Source organism: Acinonyx jubatus, chromosome D4, assembly GCF_027475565.1.
Source record: "Acinonyx jubatus isolate Ajub_Pintada_27869175 chromosome D4, VMU_Ajub_asm_v1.0, whole genome shotgun sequence".
Taxonomy (NCBI): Eukaryota; Metazoa; Chordata; class Mammalia; order Carnivora; family Felidae; genus Acinonyx; species Acinonyx jubatus.
This window is the reverse complement of record NC_069391.1, coordinates 33,162,789-33,189,078: the sequence shown is the minus strand read 5'-3', so window position 1 is coordinate 33,189,078 and position 26,290 is coordinate 33,162,789. Positions and strand designations below refer to the sequence as shown.

General features: G+C 46.1%; 1 protein-coding gene and 1 pseudogene across 1 annotated transcript in view; one reads left to right on the top strand and one right to left on the bottom strand.

Annotated features, from left to right (window-relative positions):
* GABBR2 (gamma-aminobutyric acid type B receptor subunit 2) overlaps positions 1-26,290 on the bottom strand; it is a 348,681-nt gene that overhangs the window by 105,977 nt on the left and 216,414 nt on the right. The window lies entirely within an intron of this gene.
* Positions 16,849-17,661, top strand: LOC106981311 (60S ribosomal protein L22-like; annotated as a pseudogene).

Below are 26,290 nucleotides of genomic sequence, written 5' to 3'. Positions count from 1 at the left end.
ATAAGGGAAAAGCTATATTTTTCCTGCTTTGGCTGTAGCAGCAGGAGTTCTGAGTGACGGCAGGTGTCTGTGGACCCCAGCATCCCTGAACTGGCAGCGGGGGGCAGGGGAGCTCTGAGCTGACTGCTCAGTGGCCAGTGGTGGGGTCCCCACAGTAGCAGAAACAGCAGCAGCAAGAGCCTCAGGGGCCAGTGTCCTTGGGTCCCCATTATTTTATTTGCATTCCTAATCTGCTCTGGGGTCATTCTTAAAACTCCTCAGAAGTTAGAATCCATTATCAATCAGCATGCAGTCTAGAAAATAGAAATCACTTTGTGCATTTCAGAGGCAGTGCTAATACCATATCCCTTCTGTTCCTGCAGCCCAAGGGGCTTAGTAGTTTCTGTAAATACTTATCTCCAGGGACAGCACCTTCCTGTTTTGCTCCTCCATCCTTTCCAACAAAGTTGTAACCGGTTCCCTGTATTAAATCTCCCTCTGAAATGCCTGAAGTGGTTTCTGTTTTCTTGACGGCATGCTGATTGATAATGGAGTCTAACTTCTGAGGAGTTCATAAAGAATGACCACAGAGCAGATCTGGAATGCAAATAAAATAATGGAAGTAAAGCCACCCAGTGGATCATTTTACAAGGAATTTTTTTTTCTTCCTGAAAGAGATGTTGCTAATGTCAAAGAAAACAGTCTGTTTCATAAAAGTCGATCCAAACAAACAGTTCAAGTTGAAAAATAGGAAGTGCAATACCTACTCGTCAGGATTGTTTGTGAGAATTAAGGAAGGTATTTATGAAAAAGGCATAACACAGGGCTGCTGCACATAAAGGGTAACTCATAATTCTTCCAGGGAATTGGAGTTAGCAGAATTTCACCTGGTGTCAGTTCAGAACCCCCAGGAAAATCAGTGGTGAATGAAATGTACACTAAGGATTCCAGTAGCCAGCAGGATTCGGCAGCTTCGTCTTAGAAAAATTAATTGTTTCCATTGTTCACCTTTAATGTGTCACTACTAAGCGAGGGAGATTTACTCCAGGAGCTCCTGGGTGGCTCAGCTGGTTGAGCCCAACTCTTGAGTCTGGGCTCAGGTCATGGGATCGAGCCCTGCGTCCAGCTCCACACTGAGTAATTGAGATTCTCTCTCTCTCTCCCTCTGCCCCTCTCCCCCAATTGCATTCTCGCTTGCTCTCTTCTGCAAAAAAAAAAAAAAATTTTTTTTTTGTTCCAACAGCAGTTTATGAATTGTAGGGGTCAAGTCCTACATTGGAACTCTTTTTTCTTTCTTTCTTTCTTTCTTTCTTTCTTTCTCTCTCTCTCTCTTTCTTTCTTTCTCTTTCCTTCCTTCCCTCCTTCTTTTCTTTTCTTTCTTTCTTTCTTTCTTTCTTTCTTTCTTTCTTTCTTTCTTTCTTTCTTTCTTTCTTTCTTTCTTTCTTTCTTTCTTTCTTCTTTTCTTTCTTTTTGGTTGCTTTCAATTTCACAGCAGGGGCTAGGGATGCCCAGCCCCAGACATGATCTGATGTCGGGCTGGAGCTGGAGGCTGGACAGAATGAAGACTTGCTCATCTCAGCCTAACCCCCTGGAGCCCCGGGCTCACTAAGGGGCATAGTTTCTGCAGGTCATGTGCATTTAGGGAAGAATTTCCATCTTTAATATGACCCTAACTACACTCTTGTCCCTGGCAGTTGATTGGTCTCTGGGAGGTGTGAACAAGCATGCTCACCTGACTGCTTGATTTGTGCTTTGAGGGAACAAGATGTGCCCTGACATGTCACACAGGCAGCAGAATCTCTAAGGAGTTGGAAACCGAAGGGGGACAGGAGATCCTGGTCGGCGCACTGCTGTCTGCGTAGATGATCCAAGCCCACCTTGGACTGTTCTGCTGCCAGCCCTCCAACCAGGACAACGCTGGTTTCAAATGAACCATGAGGACTTGGAGAAAATACTGGGGCTTGAATGCTGGTCAGATTTTCCATCAAGGGTAGAGGTGCTGGGGCACCGGGGTGGCTCAATTAGTTAAGCGTCTGACTTCGGCTCAGGTCATGATCTCCCAGTTTGTAGATTCGAGTCCCGTGTCAGACTCTGTGCTGACAGCTCAGAGCCTGGAGCCTACTTCGGATTCTGTGTCTCCCTCTCTCTCTGCCCCTCCTCCACTTACACTCTGTCTGTCTGTCTCTCTCTCTCTCAAAAATAAATAAACATTAAAACAATTTTTAAAAAGGCATAGAGTTGCTCATCATGTAGGCTTGAAGAAGGTGCCTTCTGTTTTGCAAAGGACAGCCGATTAAAAGAGAAATATCAAACAACTGTGCATGTCTACCCACGTGCTCTACAAAGGTGAAAAATACTTTTTTTCTGCCTGTGCCTTAGACTAATATAAGTCATATTTTGCATTCTATTTGAACTACTTTTCTTACATGAAAATGCTTTTTATAGGTCCAAGCCTGGAGAAAAGCTTGATGAATCTATTGAGTTTTGGGCAGTGGGTGTGCAGGGAACTAAGAGGAGGGGCAGGATGGGAGGTGTGGCCTGTCCCACAGCCACCCTTCTGAGGGACCGTGATCTGATGGTCCAAAGGGTTCCAATGGTGATCAGTCACAAAGCTAGCGAGCCTAAGGCAGGGCTGGGCACAGGGGAGAGGAGAGAGATGAAGAGAAGATGGTTAGGTGGATGGGCCAAGAGAAGCAGGACCAAATCCTTTCCTTCCAGTTACAATGCAAGAGTCAGGCTTGTTTAGAATAGCAAAATATCAGAAATGAACAGAATGCCCACATAACAGAACAAGTGCCAAGTAAACTGTGATGGACACATTATGAGATATTATGATAACATGCATTCAATCAACTACCACCTAACACCTGTTGGGCACGTGCTAGACAGGCACCCAAGGAAGGGTGAGCAATGTCAACACCGTCCTAGATCGCGTGGATTTTGTAGTGTGGCGGGAAATGTAGACATTGAACAGTGAATGCACTGATAAATATGTATTCACAAACTACACTAAGTGAGATGAAGGAAAAGAACAGGGTGCTACGAGAGAGAACTACAGCAAGAACCTAACTTAGAGTGGGGGTCAAGGAGGGCTTTTCTGGAGAGGCGGCATTTGTGCCAAGATCTGAAGGAGTTAGCTAAGAGTGAGGGAGAGAGGGTCCTGGGAAGAGGGATTGCAAGTGCGAAGTTCCCAAGGAAGGAGACAGGATGAGAAACAAGAGTTGCTGAAGATCCCGGTGGAGCCAAAAGAGGCACCTGAGGAGGAGATGAGCAGGGAATGTGATTGGCAAGGCAGAGAGGTGCAAGGTCATGTGGAACCTTACAGGCTGTATCAGGGATGCTGAGCTCAATTCTGAATGCCAGGGGCGCCGATCTGAATTACACACACTTGAGCATTCTGTTACAAACATTGCAAAAAAGTTATTTGCAAAGTGGAAAAAGTGATTTGTGATTGTGCCAGACAATGGCCAGTTGTTCACCAAATCCATTTCCTTTTCCTCTTGGGCACATGGTTAAATTGCACTTTCTAACCCCCTTTATAGTTAGGTGTGTGACCATGTGATAGTTCCAGCCAATGGGATGTGGGTAGAAGTGGCATACGGTGTGCCAGATTTGGCTCGTAAAAACCTCCCATAATGTCCTTCATGCTCCTTCACTGCCCCCATCTGCCAACTGGATTCACTGAAAAGTGAACTCTGAGGCCTAAGGAACAGAGGGGACCCGAGATGGAAGAGCCTGGGCTCATGAATCGTCATATGGAAAGGCTTTTCACCAACCAGAAACATCCATTTTGGACTTTGCATATTAGAGAAATCAATTTTTACTGTGTCAATCCACTAAGATTCTGAGATATCTTTGTTATAGCAGCTGGTGTTATTTATCCTAACTAATAACACAGTGTGAGTAAAAAAAGGGTAAAAATCATATTTATAGTATACTCACAACTATGTAAAAATCACTCCTACCAAATAAAAATGTTAAACGCTCGTTGGTTTTAGGTTGTGTGATTATGGCTTTCTCTTCCTTTTACGTTTCAATATTTTCCACTATCCTATGATGCGTATGTATTATCCTCATAACAGGAAAACTTTACTGAAAAGTTTTTTTGAAAAGATGTTATAAGAAGGCACATTTTTTTTTTTTTGCAGGCAAAAATAGCAACATCATCACCAACAAAATAATACTCCCTCTTGGAATAGATTAATTTTTACTGACAGCTTTGAGTTTTTGTGAATAAGAGCCAGAGATCTATGCAAGCATAGCACATTTCCCCCTCAACTTGGAATAATGGAAAGAGCAACCAACAAGGGGTCTGAAGACACAGAAGCAGGCTGTGCTCTGCCATTTTCTAGCAAGTGTACCTGGGACAAGTCCTTTCTCAGCTCTGTTCTCAGGTTTCCCTCTGCAGAACACGCAGAGATAACATCCTTTAAGTTATTTTTAGCTCCACTGAAACATTTGTGTATAATATCTGAGATTTTTTTTTCTGGGGTTATTCCTCATTAATCAATTCTCAACAACAACCCCAGTCGGATGCACTGTGTGTTATTATTATGTCTACTTTACAGATGAGGAAATGGAGGTGCTGAGAGGGTAAGAAATCTGCCTGGGGTCACGCGACTTGTAGGCAGGACTGGGATTCACTCTAGATTTGTCTGACTTTAAGCTTATGCTTCTAACTACATTCTACCCTGCCCCCTTGTGCAAGAACTGGTCACTGATTTGAAAATGAGCTCTTTGCAAGGGATCAGAGTGAGTCCCAAGCAGCCTTGGTTGAGGGGAGGGAGCAGGGGTAGAGTAGGTGGTAGGTAGGGGGAAGGAAGATAGCTAGTCAGAGATGTGTTGATAAATGTTTAACAATGGGCTCTTTGGGGGAGGGTCCTGGTTTGTAGTGTTTGGGAATTTCTATGGTGTAAATACTCCCACCAAGGCAGATTTCCAGCTCTCAACCATTTAACAACTGGTCCATCAATTCTTGATAATTTAACAAATGGCTCTTGGCTCTCTTGGGAGACTGTAGGATCCGGCTCCAGCCCATTGGTGGCCAGGCCAGTCCTCTCAGGCTTCCACAGTAAAAATGTGAGGAGGAATGCAAAATGCTTAGGTTTTTGTTTTTGTTTTTAAAGTTTATTTATTTTGGGAGAGAGAGAGAGAGAGAGAGCATGAGCAAGGGGAGGGGTAGAGAGGGAGAGAGAATCCCAAGCAGTTTCCACACTGTTAGCACAGAGCCCAACACAGGACTCAATCTCCCGAACCACAAGATCATGACCTGAGCCGAAACCAAGTGTCGGACACTTAACTGACAGAGCCACCCAGGCGCCCCCCAAATGCTTAGTCTTTACCTGCACAAGGGGTGGGTGAGAATCTTTTCTCAGAAATGGGGCAGGGGGCTTCAGAACAGAGCGGAAGAGCTGGAGAGAAGGGACCTGTACTGCTTATCTGTCGTTTCAGCTCCCACACTGCGCGGCTCCGCTCAGCTCTGGACAGAGAGAGATGAGCAGCCCAAGCAGAGGTGAAGACCCAAAGGTTATCACAGGTTGGGAGATCCAGATACCCCTGCAATCTGTCGGGTTGGGGGTCTGTGTTCCCTGGGCCGAATGACATTTGCTGAGACTGTTTCTGAACAATTAAGCCAGAAGGGGCTCTGGGCTCAGAGGGGGAGGTTCAGGGTTCTAGTTCTAGGGTTGTCACCAGCCCCTGTTTGCCCATAATTATGCTCCCTCCTCTCAGCCTCAGTTTCCTCACAGAAAATGAGGGAGCAGTTGCTATATGTTGTGTCTGTTGAGAGCTTACTCTGGGACAGGGCATGCTTATGCTAGACCCTGGGGAAATGCAATGATTAAGCCACAAAATCCTAGTCTTCTAGAAGCTCCCAGTCTAATGAAGGTGACAGGCAAAAGAGAGAGAGAGAGAGAGAGAGAGAGAGATACTTACAAGGCAGGAGAGGGTGGGTACAGAGGTATGAGCACAAAAGGAAGGGCACTCTCTCAAAGAAGGGCATGGAGGGGACAGAAAAGGATGAGTGTGAGTTAGCTGGGCAAAGAGGATGAGAGAGGAATGTTCTAGGCAGAGGGAAAAGCATATGCCGAGGCCTGGAAGCAAGAGAGAGCTTGGCTCTATGAAGGACCAGAAGGAAGGGCAAGGTGGCTGGCGGGTGGTATGCAAGGGGCAGGGAGGTTGGTGGAGGCAAGGATGGCAAGAGCCCACATCAGGCAGGGCTTTGGACCTCATGTTGCAAATGGGGGCCACAGAGAGGTTATTATAAACCAGGAAGTAACAAGTCCAACACCCTCTTTAACAAGAAGGAAATCCTCTCATTTGTGACCACATGGATGGACCTGGAGGACATCATGCTAAATGAAATAAGCAAGATCCAGAAACACAAATACTGTCTCGTATCACTTCTGTGTAGAATCTACAATAGTCAAACTTATAGAAACAGAGAGTAGAATGGTGATTGCAAGGGGCTGGAAGGAAGGAGAAATGGGGAGATGTTGGTCGAAGAGTACAAACTTTCAGTTATGCACAATGAGTAAGTTCTGGGGATCTAATGCACAACACGGTGACTGCACATGACAATATCGTATTGTATATTTGAAAAATGCTAAGCGGGTAGATCTTACATGTTCTTGTTGCAAGAAAGGGAGGCAGGGAAGGAGGGAGGGAGGGAGGGAGGGAGGGAGGGAGGGAGGGAGGAAGGAAGGAAGGAAGGAAGGAAGGAAGGAAGGAAGGAAGGAGAAAGAAAAGAAAAGAAAAGAAAAGAAAAGAAAAGAAAAGAAAAGAAAAGAAAAGAAAAGAAAAGGAAAAGAAAAGAAAAAAAAGAAAAAGAAAAGAGCAAGGTGATGGGTGTGTTAATTAGCTTGATTGTTGTGATCACTTGGCAATGTATTTGTATATCAAATCATCAAGGAGTACTCCTCAAGTATATAAAAATCCTATTTATCAATTATGGCTCAATAAAGCTGGAGGAAAAAAAGCTACTTTGGTGTTGTGTGGAAAATGGACGGGCATGAGGTAGGGGACTGGATGCAAGGAAGCCTGTTGGAAGCTGTGTGAAATCCAGGTGAGAGATGAGGGTGACAGAGCTGTAGAAGAGTCCATAATTCAAAAGATGGGAACGAGGTGGAATCCACAGGGCTTAGAGATGCTGCATTTGAGGGCTGGGGGAGGCGACGTGAAGAATGGCTTTCTGGTTTGGCAGACAGATGGTGGTGCACTCCTTCCTTACCTGCACAGTCGGCAGAAGGGAGCTGCCCCAGCCAGCGAGTGGGGTCTTTGCCCAGCTTCCGGGATGGCTAGCTGAGCCCTGTAGCTCTAAAGTCACACACCATGAGACCCTCCTCCAGGCTTTTTGCCCCCAGCCCCAACCTCTCTTCTTTCCTGGTCATTTGCAGATGCAAGCATCCCCACGATTAGAAATACTTAATTTTGCTTTACTGTATGTTCTATTTTTGTTAAATAGATTAGTCTCTACCAGGAAAACCAAACTGCTGACCAGCCGACCTGAAAGTCTGAGACATGCAATTTGCAATCTGTCAGAATCTTCACTTTCGGCCAGGGTGGGCTGCAGACTGGCCTGGAGGGGGTGGGGCAGGGCTCAGACAAGGCAGCTGGTGCAGCAGTGGTCCAGATGCAAGGGCAGCGGGCTCGAGCTGCAGGGTGGCTGGGCAGAGCGAGGAGTGCGCTGCAGAGTAAGGTTATGGGAAAAATGGGCAGGACTGTGGAGCTCATGGACAGGTAACTCAAAAAGGGCACTCTGCTGGGAGGCGGCCGCCTGGGTTCTATCCCCTAATTACTTCGGTCTCCTAGTCTCCTAGGAGTAGTTTCCTAGTGTGTAAGGAGATAAAGTTCATATTATCTGAAAGCTGGGCCCAGAATTCCTCCTAGGAGGAAATGATCTTGGTTAGGAAGGAACCTTGATTAGCCTCCTGGGTAGAAAGGAAGAATGTCAGCGAGGGGAACAGAAGGAGCTATTTTCTCGGCAGAGAAGGAGGCCCAAGAGGGGTGGGAGGCCCGGAGAGACCACCACGAAGGAAATGGCCCCTAAGACGGGGAGGGTGGCGAGCAGGAACAAGGTCAGGAGTAAGTAAGGTCCAACTCAAAGTCATTCAAATTATATTCTCTGGTACAAACCCTCTCTGCTTGAGCCCCAAACCTTCACTGGAACCCCTCACAAGTCCTTGTAAAGGGGATGGCTTTCAGGTCCGTTTGTTCTTGTTTTGTGTGGCTGTCATAACGGAGGAGGGGTCTGAATTTCCTGCATGGGTCAATGGGGCCCAGAGCTGAGGAAAACCTCAGGGATCATGGGCTGGTCCAAATCCTGAATGAATTCAGCACAAGCAGAACCATGAAAGCACAAGCCTGCAGGAACGTGAAGAAATCCTGAGGTTGGTCATCCCTGAACTGAGAGATGGAGCTTCCATGTGTATGTGCATGCGTGTACACACGTGAGGGCATATGTATGTGGCAGTCTCCTAGGTTCCTCCCAGCCCTGGTGGACCTCAGCTCAGTCCCGATGAGTCACCAGTCCCACCTCCCACCTTGGAAAGAGCGGGCTGGGCTGGCAGGAAGGCGCCTGATTGAGAACCCATTCTCCCTCTTGGCTCAGCTCCCCCATTAGAAACCCAGATGGCTCCATATGGGGTTTGGGGACTATTCACTTGGCTTCATGGGCTAAGCCTAAAAATCTTCCATCATTTAAAAAATCTTCCACCAATTCTCCTGGGAAGGAAAGAGGAGTCAGCAGGGGCAAAACCAGAAAGGGAGGGAAGGGCAGATGTTGGTGGCCCCACCTACTGAGGTGGACTCAGGCTTGGGGGGTCAGGAAGCTACTTCTAGCAGCAGAAACAGAATGATGGCTGTGGAATGCCAGGCGTGGATGAGGTGGGTGTCTGAAGCTGTTTTCAGAGCTGGAGTGGGGCCAGCTGAAGCTCCGAAAGATAAATGGAGGAATGTTTTTGCTTAAGATGGGTTCTCTCTTCCCTTCCACTTCTGGCTTAGGCTTGAGGGGCTCTTCTAAGACCCCTGTTCAACTTATGGGTCCAGCTGGTGAATTTGAGACATAATTCCTTATTATCAAGAGGATTTGCACCTGGTTTATAGCTGTCGAACATTTTGTAGCGGACATTTTTCTTGATCACCAACTGATCCCCATTTGAATGATAATAGTACCCTGATTTCAATTTAGAGATGACGTTTTCAGGGGCTGTGATAGCCACACTCTAAGATGGCTCCAATGATTCTCCCCTACTGGTATTCACGCCCTGTACAGTCTCCTCCCACATTGAACAGGGCTGGTCTGTGTAACCAGTAGGATATTACAGAAATGGCAGAGTGTGGTTTCAAAACTAGATCATATAAAGACACTGCAGCCTTAGCCTTGCTTTCTCTTGGATTACTCATGCTGGTGGAAGCTGGCCACCACGTGATGAGGACACCCAAGCAGCCATATGGAGAGGTCCATGTGGTGAGGAACTAAGTCCACCAATAGCCACCATTAGTAAGCCAGCCATGGCAGGGAGCTATCTTGGAAGCAAATCTCCACCCTCAGGAAGCCTGAAGATGACTTTAGTCCCATCCTGCCTGCAATTACATATATTAAAGACCCCAAGCCAGAACCTTCCAGCTAAATCACTCCTGAATTCCTGACCCACAGACACTATGTGAGATAATAAATCTTTATTGTTGCTTTAAGTTACTATGCTTTGGGATAATTTGTTATGAAGCTATAGATAACAAATACAGGGTCACAGGAAGTAAGAGAATTCACCCTGGATGGTTCCAAGGAAGATACTTTATTAAGGAATACTATAGAGTGAGGGAACAGATTAAGGGAACAGACCCAAGACAGCATTGTGCCCATAGACTAACAATGGCAGGAGCTGTTATATGCCTTGGAACAGAGGAGCAAGGGAAGAAATAGTGTCCTCAGAACTTCACAAGAGTGGGAGGCAGAGAAGCCATAGCCTTGGAGGGAGGGCACAGCTATTTCAAGAGATACGAAAGCAAGGCTGGGGGCTGCCCCCTGACCTCTCTCTCTCCTCGGTGGCTTTCAATCTCCTGTCTGCACTCCCCACTGGCTAAATCCAGCCAGAAACCCCGAGGACAAAGGATCCCGGGTAACGTCGACCATGGCAACAGCTTCCCAGGGCACAGAGAAGGGCAGAGAATGGATCTGTTGGAGGAGAGACAGAGAAGAGACAAAAGCCACCCAGAGATCCACCTGGCCCCACTCTGACTTGTTGAAGTTTCATGAAACTTAACTCTATGCAGGGCTGAATCACATGACTTAGACTAAGCCAATCAGTGCAGCCTTCTAGTTACAGTGATTGGTTCAGGTATGGGCGCATGACCCAAGTCAGCCAATCAACACACAGAGGACTCACTTCCAGGGATTTTGTTGGCATTACTGGGGAAACCGGTTCCCTGTCTTGCTGGACTTGGTGCTGTGATGTGGGATTCAGAAGCAACTGTGTGTGCAGAGGCTGAGAATGGCACTGGCAGAGGAGAAAGCAGCCCCAGAGAGGAGAGATGGAGAAGCCTCATCCTGGACTTCACCGGTATCTTTGGGGAGGGACGGTTTTCTATTACTTGTGCCAGAAGAGTCCTGAGTGACACATTCTCATCCACAGCCTTGATGATCCTCATGGCATCTCTCTGGGGTAGGCTGGGCAGAGCTCATTAATCCCATTTTGCACATGAAGAAAATGAGGTTCCGTTCTCTTTATCACTTGGCAGCCAGTTCATTTAAATTCATCATTAAGTTCACTATACCAGCCTAGGTTTTTGGAATATATTTCGCCCTCACATTGTATGATTTAAAATTTTTGACTTCTGTTTCAATGGCCTTGCTGTGTATATGCCTGTAATCGAAAGGTGCCTCAAACTCTCTTTAGAAGTAGGTGGCACTCAATTATTAATTTTAATCAAACAAGCAAACAGGTGATCGTGGTCAGGAAGATTTTCCAAGGTCACACATCTTTGAGGGGCTGGATCTGAGACTGGAAGGCGGGACTGAAGCAGGTCCCCAGGCCTTTTATTGTCCCCAATGGGAAATGTCCTTCTTTCAGTACTTCCTTTGTTTCCATACTCTCTTCTTCCTGCTTCTGCGTTGAACCCATACTCTGGGGAGTACAGTGTGAGGGCTGGTAGTGGGCAGGTGAGCGCTCAAGGCTACCTTGCAAGGGATAGGCCAATGGCTCCATGGTGCCCAGGGAGTCTGGAACAAAGCAGGGGCACTTTTCCCTCTGGTAGGGGAGGCAAGAAAGAAAACATCTTCTCCTGACTACTCAGTTAGCCAAGAGCTTCCTAGGACCCATAAAATATGGCCTCTGATTTCTCTGATGGTGTCTGTGCGTCTCCCCTCACTGACACCATTCCGGCTACAGTGGCCTCCCTGCATTTCCCACACACTCCAGCTTCTTTGCCTGCTTGATAATTTTTTTATTAGACATCAGACCCCTCGTTGGGTGCTAGATATTTTTAAAATTCCTTTAAATGTTCTAAAGCTTTGTCTGGGACCTCATTAAGTTACTTGAAATGAGCTTGACCTTTCTGAGGCTTGCTTCTAAGCTTTGTCAGCTGGGACCAGAGCCACCGTTAGTCTAGGGTTGATTTTACCCCAACTGCTGAGACAGTAACCTTCTGAGGATCTCCCCGTGCGCTATGAAGGTTTCCCAACCTGGCTGGTGTGAACATGGATGGTTCCTGGCCCTGCATGAGCTCCGAGGATCCTTCTGCCTGTTCCTTTCTGCTCATGCTTTCTCTAGTCTCAGGCGGTTCCCTCACTACATCAGCAGGTGCTGACAGTCCACAGCTGAAGACTTGAAGCAGCCCCTTGAAGCTCTGCCGCCCTCCCCTCTCATGTGGCTCTCTCCCTTCCGCTACTCTGCCTGCAAATTCTAGCCTCCTTGGTTTCTCTTAATTCAAATTTTCAACTCTGTCTCCATTCACATTGTCAACCTGGTGGACTGCGGGGCTCTGTGTGGGCCGTCCTTCCTGTGCTGCCGCCTGGAAACCCTCCAGGCAGTAAGCTGGGCAATCCGAAGGCTCACGTCCTCTGTGTCCCTTCTCTCAGGAGTCACTCTCCTCTGCTGTCTGTAATCCAGTGTCGGAAAACTGTTGTCACACATGATTTCACCGGTTTGTTAGCTGCTTAAGGCAAGAGGGTAAATCCAGTTCCTGTTACTCCTCCGTCTTGGCCGGAAGCTCCCCCTACCCCAGTGCTCTAGACATTGTCAACCTAGACTTTCACCCTGGTGGTCCACCTGTCTGGATCACTTTTACCCCAGACATGGCATGGCTCACTCTTGTACCTCCTTCAAGTGTTTTCTCACACACCACCTTCCCAGTGAGGCCTCCTCCGGCCATCCTGTTTAAAACTTCCTGGGGAGCCCCGGTGGCCCAGTCAGTTCAGCGTCCAATTATTGGTTTTGGCTCAGGTCATGATCTCACAGTTTGTGAGTTCAAGTCCCTCACCGGGCTCTGTGCTGACAGTGCGGAGCCTGCTTGGGATCCTTTCTCTCCCTCTCTCTCTCTGCCCTTCACCCACTTGTGCTGCCTCTCTCTCTCTCAAAATAAATAAATAAACTTAAAAAAAAAAGCACATTTAAACTTCTCCTTGTTCCCCCTCCATTGGTGCCATTTCTAATTCTCCTTCCCTTCCTGCATATTTCTTTCTTCTTCCTTCTTAAATAGCAACTGTTGCCTTCTAACATACTATATAATTTACTTATTCAATATGTCGATTATTGACTCTTTCCTTGTACTCTTGTACTAGGTTGTAAATTCTTTGAAGGAAGGGCTTTCTGTTTGTTTGATTCACTACTGTGTTCCCGGATTCCAATACAGTGCTTGGCCCATAGTAAGTTCTCAAAAATTAGTAGTTAAGTGGATAAAAGGTTGAGAAGATGATAGAAAGCTCACCCCTGCCAAAAGTGCAGCTATGAAGGTTGAGAATCCGATGTGTGTGTGGAACACTAGCTAATATCCCTTCTGTATGAAGAGCAGCAGGAGGAGAAATACCTGGAAACACAGGTTATGGCTGGAGGTAAAGCTCCTAAAATGCCAGGCTCTATCCTATAGGCAGTGCGGAGCCATGGAAAGTTTTTAATGAGGAATAACACGCTCAACAATTATTTAGGAAGAATAATCTGGTAGGTGTAAAAAGTGAGAGCCAGAATAAATGAGAAGCAGAGGAGAAAGAGAAGAGAGGTGGCAGTTGGGAGTTCACAGAGTCGGCAGAGCTCAGCAGGTGGAGGGAAGAGTCGAAATGATACCTGTATAGATTTTTCTGTAGAAACATGGGGGGTGTGAGAGTGCGAATTAGGTTCCAAAGGATTCCACTGAGGGAGGTGGGGAAGTAGACAAAGGTGTAAAAAAAAAAAAAAAAAAAAAAAAAAAAAAAAGGGCATTTGAAGTGGCTGCCATCAGGCCCAAAACCTGGACTCTACTTCCCACCTTGTGAACGTGGGCAGGCTACCCAGTCTCTTGAACTGGGTTTCCTCATCTATAAAATGGTACCAAGCATATCTCCTTCACAGGCAGGACCTGCCCCTGGGAAACTCGGTACTTCAGGTGCTTAGTAAAGGTTGGTTTCCATCTTGAAAACCTTTTCTCCTTCACTACTTCGGAGTCCCACGAGGCCTTAGAGATCAGAGAGCCCTTTCTCTGACCATGTCAGGCAACATCCCCATGATCTCACAGATGAACTGAGGCCCAGAGCTCAGCCCCAGCTGACATCCACTGACTGTCCAGTGGAGGTGGGGGGGGGCGGTCATCTGATAAGTCCCACTGCCTGTTACGGTCACTGCTCACAAAAGTTGGGGTGAGGAGTGTGAGCCCAAGGAGAAGACACCAAGCCGGGCATCTTCTCCACATCCTACTGCTGGGGGGAAATAGGACACGTTTCCATTATACTGAAGTTTAGAACCTCAGGATACTCTGTTCACAAGAGACTTTAATTCCCAAGACAGCTGTCTGGTGGCTAAGGTCATTAAATGTGGATTACTGAGGCAGCTCTTCATAAGCTAGTTGATAGAATTACTAGATTTGAGGATGAACAGAGAATTTTTTTGGTGCGTTTCGGAAAGTACCATAGAGCCTGTATACACTGCAGGGACCCTGCCAAATTACTAAAGGGGAATGATAGTGGTTATGTGGATTGAGTATCACTACTTATGGCCTACTAAAGATCCCGTGTGCCTGAGGGAGAATCTAGGTCACTGTTTTATCACATATGGTGGCCCTGTAAAAATATATACGTACGTGTTTATGTATGTATATGACACATACATATGCACATATAAAATTCTGCATTCTTGATGTTATTGCACCGAAAGTCTACTACAGCCACAATCTAGAGCTGATCTATCACAATAGGCATTCATTGTATGTGCCCTAAGGTTTCAAGCCTCAAGAGTTTTTCAAGCTGGCCTCTGGTCTATGTTAGGCAAGACCCTACGTAGTTGTTTCTACATACTCAAGATTAAATTACATGATATGCCCTCAGTTAACTGGAATCCAACTAGTGGGGATCCAACTCACTAGAGTTTGCCATTGAGGAGGAAGAAGTTCCTCCAGCCTCAGAAATTCGAGGCTCACACGAGAGCAGGACATGTTCAAGGCCTCTCTGATGTCTACTTCCCCCTTTTCTCCGCTCCCTGCTCCATTTATTTCTAAGTGAGAATCAGGGTCCCTCTAAGATATATGGGACAGAAAGGAGGAGAGCATTAATAATGGCTGAGAGCCTACAGGTGCCAGGAACTGAACCAGGTAGCAATGTGTCATCTAGTCCTCATGACAACTCTAGGAGCTGAGTGTTCATACATCCTATTGTACAGATGGGAAAAGTGAGTCCAAGGGCTTACTAGCTAAAGTCCCTTGACTAGTAAGGGCCAAGACTGGATTAAAGTCTAGGTCTTTTAAAGTTAATATTATTTTAATACTATTTTTAAGTCTTCCTTTTTTTTTTAAGCAAGACCTAAAGTACTATATAATCACTGCAAAAAATTTGAAAATGAGAAATAAGCAAAGAGAAAGAGTTCCATCCAGAGACACTCACTGGATAACATTTTGGAGTACATTCTTCTAGTCTTTATGTATTTAAAAGTTGGTTATCAAAAGTGAGGATTAAAAAAAGTTTTTTTTTTAAATTAAAAATACAGCTACCCTATGACTCAGCAATAGCACTAGTAGGAATTTACCCAAAGGATGCAGGAATGCTGATGCATAGGGGCACTTGTACCCCAATGTTTATAGCAGCGCTTTCAACAACAGTCAAATTATGGAAAGAGACTAAATGTCCATCAATGGATGACTCGATAAAGAAGATGTGGTTTATATATACAATGGAATACTACTTGGCAATGAGAAAGAGTGAAATCTGGCCATTTGCAGCAACGTGGATGGAACCGGAGGGTATTATGCTAAGTGAAATAAGCCAGGCAGAGAAAGACAGATACCATATGTTTTCACTCATATGTGGATCTTGAGAAACTTAACAGAAGACCATGAGGGAGGGGAGGTGGAAAAAAAAGTTACAGAGAGGGAGGGAGGCAAATCTTAAGAGACTCTTAAGGACTGAGAACAAACTAAGGGTAGATGGGGGGTGGGCAAGAGGGGAAAGTGGGTGATGGGCATTGAGGAGGGCACCTGTTGGGATGAGCACTGGGTGTTGTATGGAAACCAATTTGACAATAAATTATATTTTTTAAGAAAAGTTTTTTTTAAGTGAGGATCTACCATAAAAACCTTTGTTTTATATATTATATATGTAAACATTTATATACATAAATGTTTATATATATATATATATATATATGCTTATATATATATATAAATATATAAGTGGTACTAAGCACATCTCCTTCACAGGCAGGGCTTGCTCCCAGGAAACTCAATACTTTGGGCACTTAGTAAATGTTAGTTTATATATATATATATATATATATATATATATATATATATGTGTGTGTGTGTGTGTGTGTGTGTGTGTGTGTGTGTGTGTGTTTATTTTTGAGAGAGAGAGAGAGAGAGAGAGACAGAGTGCAAGTGGGGGAGGGGCAGAGAGAGAGACACACACAGAATCTGAAGTAGGCTTTAGGCTCTGAGATGTCAGCACAGAGCCCAACGTGGGGCTCGAACTCACAAACCATGAGATCATGACCTGAGCTGAAACCAAGAGTAGGATGCTTAACTGATTGAGCCACCCAGGCACCCCTACCATAAAAACCTTTGTAACCTTCCCCCTTTACACTGAAGAATATATTGTGAACAATCTTCTATGTCATTAGTGCTCTATAACAACTACTTTTAACGGCTGCCCTTCCAACCCTCTAGCTGGCTCCTATTCATTCTTGAACCTCAGCTCAAAGTCATCTCCTTAGGAAAGGCTTTTCTGATCCCCAGCCTCTGTCAGGCCTCCATGCTATAAGTTCTCAACACACCCCATGGCTTTCTTTCAAAGCATTTTCCACAATGTATATTCAAATAGTTATTCACATGAGTATGTGTTTAGTGTCCATCTCTTCCCTGGTACAAGAAACAAATCTGCCTTGCTCAGTGCTGTATCTGTAGCATCCCCCTCCCCATGTCCTTCCGCTGTAGGTGGTAATAAATATTTATAGAAGAAGTGAATGAGCAAAGGGAAACAGTCACTTCCCAGCAGTTGTGCCAGGTATTTATTCTCTGGTTTCATCACTGGTAATAATTCCATGGCTCAGAAGGGTATTTTATTAGTTCTTGGACATACAGTTAATCTTTCCCCTATAAATATCTGATTTCTCCTGTTGTTCAAGCCAAAACATACATACATACATACATACACACATACATACATACATAAATAAAGTGATATATGCTGCCGCCATGATGGCGCCCATGAAAAAGCTTGTGGTGGAGGGGGTCGAAAAAGAAAGGAGCAAGTTCTGAGGTTTACCTTCGACTGCACCCACCCTGTACAAGAGGGGGTCATGGATGCTGCCAATTTTGAGCAGTTTCTTCAAGAGAGACTCCAAGTGAGTGGCCAAGCTGAGAGTCTCGGTGGAGGGGTTGTAACCATTGAAAGGAGTAAGAGCAAGATTACTGTAACTTCTGAGGTGCCCTCTTCCAAGAGGTGTTTGAAACATCTCACCAAAAAACATCTGAAGAAGAATAATCTACATGATTGGTTGTGCAGAGTTGCTAATAGCAAAGAGAGTTACGAATTGCATCACTTCCGGATTAACCATGATGAGGAAGAGGAGAAAGATGAGGATTAAAATTCATTTATCCGGACATTTTGTATGAGTTCCTGAATAAGACTTGGGAACCAAAGATGAATAAATAAAATGATATTGATGAGTTATGGCTTTCTTCCTTCTTCTACTGGGGATCCCTTAATCATACACGGCCCTTTACAGTTTGTAGTGCACCTTCCTTAATTCATCTGCAGAGCCACCCAGCAAGGGGCTCTTGATCACTGGTCTCATTTTGCAGAAGAGAATGAAAAGATTAGAGACCTCCCCAAGGTCACCACTGCTAAGATGTAGGGGACAGCATGCGAACCCAGGTCTGCGGACCCCATGTCCAGTGCTATTTCTGCCACACTGGGCTGCCTATCCCAGGAAGGTAAACAGCCACCCAAATGAGACAGTGTCACTTCAGCTTTGCCCCGCATTTTCAACCAAAGCTTTCAGAGTCATTTTTGCAACTGGAACATTTCTTAAAGGAAGAAAACTAGTTCATCACGGTAATCAAGTCTGTCATAGAGGATGTGTGATGATGTTTGAAAATATAATCCTATGAACATCAGAACTGACAACTCTGAAACATCTCTAGGCTAAATCTGCTAATAACGGTCTTTAGCATTCAGGTTGGCACTCACATCAGTTGGTGTGATATATTTCACAGCAGAAATGCCCTAACAAGGAACTTCCTCAAAGAGGAACTGTGTAGAGGACAGTTTTTAATGAGGCCCAATCCCTGAAAGGGTGAAATGTGAGTGGAGAATAATGGCATGAAATGAAACATGTATTTCCATGAGTCAGATGACAAGATGGGGTCTCACATCAGAAAATGCAGCAAACACTTTCTAGAGGTCAGGACTTGTACAGAAAAGGAGTCAGGACATCAGGGCCATCACCTCTGTAGATCCTCCCAGAGAAAATGTGCTTTGATTAGAATGAAGCAGACACATATGAATTGCAATTACCTCTTCTAGGCCTGCTGTTCACCCACTCATTCCTTCTCACCCACCTATCCTCTCACCGACTCACCCATTCATTCATCTTTGTTTAACCACTGACCTGCCCATCTATCCATCTACCCAGCCTTCCATCCACCTACCCACACACATCCATCCATCCACTCACTCATCCATTCAACCTTCCAACTATCTACCCACCTGCCCTTCCCCCCACACATTCACTCACCCATCCAACCAGCTAACTAGTCTTTCCTGGATATCTACTATGATAAAGCCCTTAGGAGATGTTGAAGAGGTGGGGGACAGGTGGTGACAAAAATATCTGATGTATTTGTTCATTGACCATCAGCTGAGACTCTAATATAGGTCAGACTGTGAGAACATTCATAGAGGTGAATCTTAGAAAGACCCCCCCCCACCAAGGAGTGGGTAGAAGAAGCCTCCATCATAAAACTAACCAAGTACTTGGAGTCAAGATGATGGCACAGTGGGGTTGAGTGCAAGATTCGACACACCGTGCTGCCTGGGGTCCAGTGAGGGAGACAGGTTTCAACAGCCACCACCAGCAGCTTACCCAAAGCAGCCAGGCTCTTGTCTGTTTAATGGACACCCATCCCCTGGCCAAACACCATTTTGTTTTATTACTAAAAGCACACAGAATGTGGTGAAGGGGCCTTAAACAGAAAGAATCATTAATCCTATCACAGAAATCTCATGTGCAAAAGTATAGTACCGTTGGCTGGCTTTGGTAACCAGGCAGACTGCCCAAGGAAACCACTGTTCTGTTGGTTTCTCTCTCTTTCTCTGCCTTTCCCTCTCTTTCTCTCTCTTTCTTTCCCACTCATTTATGATTAATTTCTTCACCTTGGAAGAGGACGACCAACGTGCCTTTTAAGAGACAGAGAAAGCAAGAAGAAACAACCATGATGTGTGGATCACCTCCGTGGTTTCTGCAGGATCCATGTACCATCTGTGTTCTTCTTGACGGAATATCTGCCTCTTCGAACTAAAAAAGAAACCTTATCTTGCTACCTCAAGTGCTAGTTATATTTTTATCGTGCACATTAAAATCAAACACAGCTATTAAAATAAAGAGTGTGCGTCTGAGTCCCAGCTAAGACTGTCCCTACCCCACCTCTAGGGCGCTGTCACGGGAACTGCCACCTTGGCTGCTATCCTTGGGCCCTGCCTGGGGGCCCCGACCGGGGTGAGCCGACCTAAGGCCCCAGGCCAGCTGCCCCGTTCAGGGCTTGGCTTCATTTTTGTTACTGCAGAAATGTGCTTGCTTATTTTTTCATCAACAAGGAGGGTTAATGGAGGAGTCTTCCAAGGAACAAGTTTAAAAGAAAAAAAAAAAAGTAATGTTAAATGTAATTTTAACGTTAATGTAAATGTTAACTGAGGGACAATGATATTGAGCTTATATGTAAGATCTCTTTTGAAAAACAAGTTTGAAAACCAGTGGAATAGCTTGATAAAGCTAGACACATGATGACGATGAACACCCGTAAATCACATATTTAGGGGTGTGTGTGTGTGTGTGTGTATGCTTAATTGACTGAGCCACTCAGGTGCCCCCGCCTGTGTGTGTGTGTGTGTGTGTATGAACATGTGAGTCCACCTGAGTGCATTTGCTTGGGTGCATATGAATGTGAGAATGTGAATTCCCAAAGATGGTAAGAGCTGCAAGAAGGCTCTGGAGCAGTGCCATTGGGACCCACCAACCCCTGTACCTCCTGTAAAGATCACAGGTGTTGGAGGCAGCTGGTGTCCAAATGTACCCTTCCGTAGCATCCTCGTGATAATTCAGCACCCATCGTGTCCAGCACCCTACACGCATAAACCTCTGTCATCCCCACAAGCCCCTACAGTAGGCCCTATTATTTCCTGTAGGGTAGTCTGAGGGGGCTCTGCTCAGCGCTCCTCTTTATGGTTGAAGCACCATCCTCCAGCTTCCAGGAATACTGGCGACTGAGGGTCCCAGCTGGGTCTCAGAGCCTATTTACAGGAAGCCCTACGTAAGGCACTGTCCCCATTTTACAGACAAACTGAGGTGCAAAGAGATTAAGTTCTTGCCCAGGTTTACCTGACTAGCAAGTGAAACCAAGATGTGAACTTAGGAAGTCTGTTTCCAGAGTCCGTGGTCCTAAGCATTTTACACTATTGCCTCTTAAGAAGGCAAAGATGGGCATGCCCCCGACCCCCACCAACCCTGTCCCTCCCACACCCCCTTCCACAATTTACAGTGCCCTGACCAGATTCCAGGCCTAGCAACTGAGTAATTTGCCAATTACTGTTTAAACAAGAGTTCTAGAAGGCTTCTATTCCATTGAGAAAGAAAAGGGGTGGGGAGGGTGTTGCAATTCCACGAGAAAATGGATCTTCCCAGCTGCCTCTGCCCCCTGACACAGGGCTAGCCTCACTCGGTGTCACATCCGAGTGTGTGTGAGTCTCCTCTGCTTCACGAGCACACACAAGGGGAGCCGGCATCCACCAGTGTTTAAAGCTGTGTGTCTTGTCAGCTGAAGTTTATGTCAGCTGCCCTCTCCTGATGGCAGAAGGCTTTCCTCCTCCTTAGCAAGTGCACAGGCTAACATACCTTGACACACACTGAGGGGGTATTCTGGCCTCATGCGGTGAGAAATGCATGTGGTACGTTACAGGGCTCTTCACGTATGGTTTTCGCACAGGATCTGGGTCTATCTTTACCGGAGTATTTTCTCAACAGTGGGGATCGCTAATATTCAACTGTATTGTTTACTTTAAAAATGTTGCTTGCTATATTCTCAACATTTTAAAATGTACATTCTTTTTTTTAAAGGTCTATTTATTTATTTTGAGAGAAAGGGAGAGAGTGTATGCCCATGAGTAAGGGAGGGGCAGAGAGAGAGACTGAGAGAGAGAGAGAGACTGAGAGAGAGAGAGAGAGAGAGAGAGAGAGAGAGAGAGAATACCAAGCAGGCTCCTTGCTATCAGTGCAGAGTCCAGCCAGATTTGGGGCTCGATCTCATGAACCATGAGATTATGATCTGAGCCAAAACCAAGAGTCGGACGCCTAACTGGCTAGCCACCCAGGCGCCCCTAAGACGTACATTCTTTTTCTTTTAATGTTTACTTATTTTTGAGAGAGAATGAGAGAGGCAGAGAGAGAGGGAGGCACAGAATCTGAAGTGGGTTCCAGGCTCTGAGCGGTCAGCACAGAACCCAACTAGGGCTCGAACCCCACTCAAACCGTGGGATCATGACCTGAGCCGAAGTCGGATGCTTAACTGATTGAGCCACCCAGGTGCCCCTAAAATTGTACATTTTCAAGTTTCTGTGTGAAACTTTTGCTCAGCTAATTGCTATTTGGTTAGCAGCAGCTTGCCAATACCATATACATTTCTCTCTAAACTTAGTTACCAAACTACTTATACAGTTCTTTACAAACAATTTTCAACATAAGTAATAAACAAATAAAATCAGCTTTATCATAATAAATAATAGCTTTAAAATGATGGCACCTAATGGGGAGTTAATGTTCGATAGGTACAGAGCTGCAGTCCGGGAAGATGAGGAGTTCTGGAGACGGAAGGCGGTGACGGTTTGCACAATGCTGTGAATATGGTTCATATCACAGAACACTGCACTTACAAATGGTTAAAATGGTAAATTTACGTATACTTTATCACCATAAAAAAAGAAAGATGGGGCTAAAATGACAGAGAACCGCTGCTGCAGAAAAAGTTTATAACGTGAGGGACCAAAGCAAATAGTTGTAAAAGAATTAAAGAAAAAAAAAGATCACAGCTGAGGGTGAAGTGTGGTGCTTGAGCTGGGCCTGTCTGAATGAAGTTACGGGTGACTCTGATTTTCTTTTTGGTGCTTGTCTGTACCATTTACATTTTCTTTCGGATCACATATTATTTTTGTAATCTGAAAAGGACACGTGTATGTTATTTTTAAATATGTGAATGAGAAGAAGGAGCACGGGGTTGTAAATACCCCCACTCCTCCAGTCAGGAAAGAAGTGAGTTAAATGTAGGGAGCTGCTTCCAGGACTGGCTGGCCAAACCAAGAGGCGCAGAACTTTCTCCCTGGAGGCGTGGGGGGTGGGGAGGGGTAGAAGCTGGGTGGCAGGGGCGCTGCCCCCTAGAGATGAGGAGCCAGGGTCCTGGCTTCAGCCTTGCATTTTACTAGGGCCCCGCATTCCTCACCTGGAGGAGTGGGTCGTGAGAAATGCCGGTCTCCCTGCTTCCTTTCATCTCTGTCCTTCTCTGGCTGGGACCCTTTTGCCCCCTAATGGAAGATAGCTTGTATGGGTGTAGAATAATGGTTAACCGTGAGTGTTGGCCCGTGTCCTGTGTCCCACCCCGGGTAAATCATTTAACCTCTGAGTTTTCTCACCTGCCAAACGCTGGTAACAACAGTCTCCATCCTGTGGGGCTGCATTAGTTTGCTAGGACTGCCGTAACAAAATATCACAGACGGGGCAGCCTAAACAATCAAAATTTAACGACTCGAGGTTCTGGAGGCTAAAAGGCCAACATCAAGGTAGCGGCAGGGCTGGTTCCTTCTGGGGGCTGTGGGGGAGAGTCAGTTCCATAACCTCTCTTTCCCACCTGCTGGCATTTTGCTGGTGATCATTGGTGTCCTCGGCCTGTAGAAGCATCACCCGCTGTCTGCCTCCTTCTGCATGTGGTGGTCTCCCTGTGTGCATGTCGGTCCCCCATTTTCCCCTTTTCATGAGGACACTAGTTGTATGGGATCATGCCACTCCAGTAGGACCTCGTCTTAACTAATTACATCTAAATGACCCTATTTCCAAATAAGGTCGCATTCTGAGGTGCTCTGGGTGAGGAGTTCAAATACGGAGTTTTAGGGGCGCCTGGGTGGCGCAGTCGGTTAAGCGTCCGACTTCAGCCAGGTCACGATCTCGCGGTCCGTGGGTTTGAGCCCCGCGTCAGGCTCTGGGCTGATGGCTCAGAGCCTGGAGCCTGTTTCTGATTCTGTGTCTCCCTCTCTCTCTGCCCCTTCCCCGTTCATGCTCTGTCTCTCTCTGTCCCAAAAATAAATAAACGTTGAAAAAAAAATTAAAAAAAAAAAACAAATATGGAGTTTTAGAGAGACACAATTCAAATGAGATAATGCATTTAAGAGCTTAGCATAGCACCCAGCATATAGGGAGCGTTCAAAACTACAGCCATTCCTATTATGATGACATTTATCATTATAGTAATTGTCCCTGTGATTACCTTGTCACTGGCTCCTTCTTTTATCTGTTTCTCACAGAGACCTGGACAGCGTCTGTGCACAGGGCTTCCGTTGAAGCTCTCGTAAGATGGTACACTCCCCCACACTGCTTTTTCATAAGGAAATAGCTATTTTTTCCCTGACTTGAGGAAGTCAAACCTGCAAGCTTTGGAAGGCTAGGCATCAATTGAAACAAATTGCTAAACCACATTATTTTGATCTTTCAAATTTATCTGACAGCAGAAGGAGTAGGTTTCTTTCCTGTGCTGTACGTTATCTGCAGTCATTTGTAATTGTGTTTAAAGAAACAGGGGGAGGGCAGCCAAGCGGTGCTTAGGAACACAAGAGTTGGAGACACCTGCATTTAGAATCAGAGGACCTAGGATGTGGTTCTGAGCTAGGCTCGCTGTGAACACCGTGGGAGCCCTGCAGAGCCTCTCTGCCGCGCTGAGCTACAATTTCCTCATGCATTCAATCAACAAATGCGTTTTAAGGACTAAGAGCCTGTACTATACAAGGCACCAGAAGTACAGAGAGAATTTTGGGCCCCAGTCCCAGGCAAGGGGCTCACAGGCTCCCCGTCCACTGGGAAGGGGCAGATGGACACATGAATAACCCAGTGCAGGAGGGGAGCCCGTGACGTCCTCCACTGTTAACCTGGGGAGAGTGGTTCCTGCTCCCCTCCCACACACCTCACAAGGTTGTTAGGACGGCGAATTCCTTGGGAACAAACCTTCCATATTACTCCTCCTGCCCGGCCCAGCTCTGGCTTATAGGAGGTGCTGGGAATGCTGGCTGAATTAACGGAACACCTAAATGGTGAAGAACATGGGCTTCTGAGCCAGCCGTATTCGGCAGCTTTGAATAAACTCTTGTCACTTGCTACCTGTAGGACGCCGGGTACAGCATTTATCTTTGCTCAACCTGTTTTTAAAAAAATCTATGACATGGTCATTAATGATCTAAATCCCTCATTCATTAAACAATTATTTATCAGGCACCTACTATGTCCCAGGCACCCAGCTCTAAGTCTTAAAGGTGGCACGATCTGTGGGGGTTACCGTTGAGAGGCAGAATGAGGGGGTGGGAGCTGCGATTTTAAATAGGGTGTCGAGGAGGCGTCACTGACAAGGTGACACGTGGGCAGAGATGGGACATAGGTGAGAGAGCTGGATGCAGCTCACTGGGAGGAGGCTTTGGGACACTTGCAGTTACCCATCCCCCACCTGGTGGCTCTTCTGAGCATCACATTCAATAACATGGGTACGGTACTTAGGATGCTGCCTGCAAAGCAGTAGGAGCTCATTAATTAATAGCTATTATTAGCATTATGTTAATAAATGTAATTGCACGGAGAAGCGAAGGAGATAGAGACTATGAATGTACTCTGTGCACAGGGCAGTCACACACTGGTTATTATTATTATTATTGTAGTTATTTATTACTGAGCCATGCTCCTGACCATCAGCGACCTGCCCTCCCGCCTCAGGCCCTAGGACTTGAGCTCCGGAGAGATGCCGATGGGAGAGACTGGGGAGGGGGGGTAGAGGGTGGGTTTCTCTCCTGCCTCAGGAAGGACGCAGTAGGGGCCCCCAGCCCAGCCCAACAATACATGCCGGGGAGATTTCCCCGACGTGTGTGCAACGGTGATGCCAGCCATCACGGCAAGAATTTGGGGATCCCTATTAGCAGATACAACAACGATAGATTCTGTTAATACTTCGCCTGTCAGTTCTGATTATTTATTGGGCCGAAAAAGCCTTTTTAGTTTGCAGAAGCCCGGAAGGCAGCAGAGTGGGAGAGTGTGACTCAATTTCTCAATCATGTGTGGATTCCACCCAACAAAGTGAACTCAAGTTTAGCAGTGGTTAAGAGCATCTACAGGTGTAAAGTGTTAGGTGCAGAGTGTGGCACCCGCGGCATGAAAAGCTGTGCTCCCTGCAAATATGGGAGCTGCTAATTCCTCCCAGGAGGCAAGTACGGCTCTTCCAGAGGCTGACTGCAACAGGCAGGGGCAGGAGCCAAAAAATAAGGGAGAAGAGTCCAGAATCCTCTACCGGGTGTGAGGGAGGCGACGGGGGAGGGTGGCTGCTAAACTTAATGCTGAGATGACAATTAGGTTACAGTAAAAATTCCATGTTGAAAATGCTTCAATTTCCCATAAGGATACATGGGTGTCTTCATCTGCTCCAGAAGCAGAGCCCGGGACAGGGAATCGTGTGCAAGTGGGTTTTTAAAGACATGTGCTCAGGAGGAACTTGTGAGGGAGACCAGAGGCAGAATAGGCCAAGCTGGGTGGTTTCAGGTGAGGGCCAGCCTCAGCCTAATCCTGCAGGGAATTGTGGAGTGTGAATGGCACGAGTGTGGCTCCACCACACTGGCCAGTCGTGGCTGCAGGCCGCTGGGCTAGGGTGTAAGTCACCTTACAGGCTGGGAGGCTCCAATCGCCTGAGGTGTGAACCATCAGCAGGGACATCTGCACAGCTGGGGGCTGGGCAGACCTGGCCACAGCCCTAAAAGAGATCCCAGGAGATCTGGCTGGAACACCAACAGCATTTGCTGTAGTTTTCGTGTGTAATGCTAAGTGGTAGTTCCTGGGGTCATGGGAGTTTGAGCCAGACTAAAGGGAGGAACAGAAAGGCAGAGGGGTCTGTGAGCAAAAGCTTTCTGCCTTTAAGGTGTCAAATCCCCCGAGTGAATGGCAGCAGGTAGAAAGCTTGAAAGTGTTCTTGCTTACAGAGTTTACTCTACTCTGCTTTGATATTAAACCACTACAATCTTAATACAAGTTAATTGGTTTGTTTATTATTGAGGTAATTAAGTGAGATAGTATAGGTGAAACAGACTGGTACTTAGTAGGTACAGAATGATTGTTTTGCTGGACTTGATTCTGAA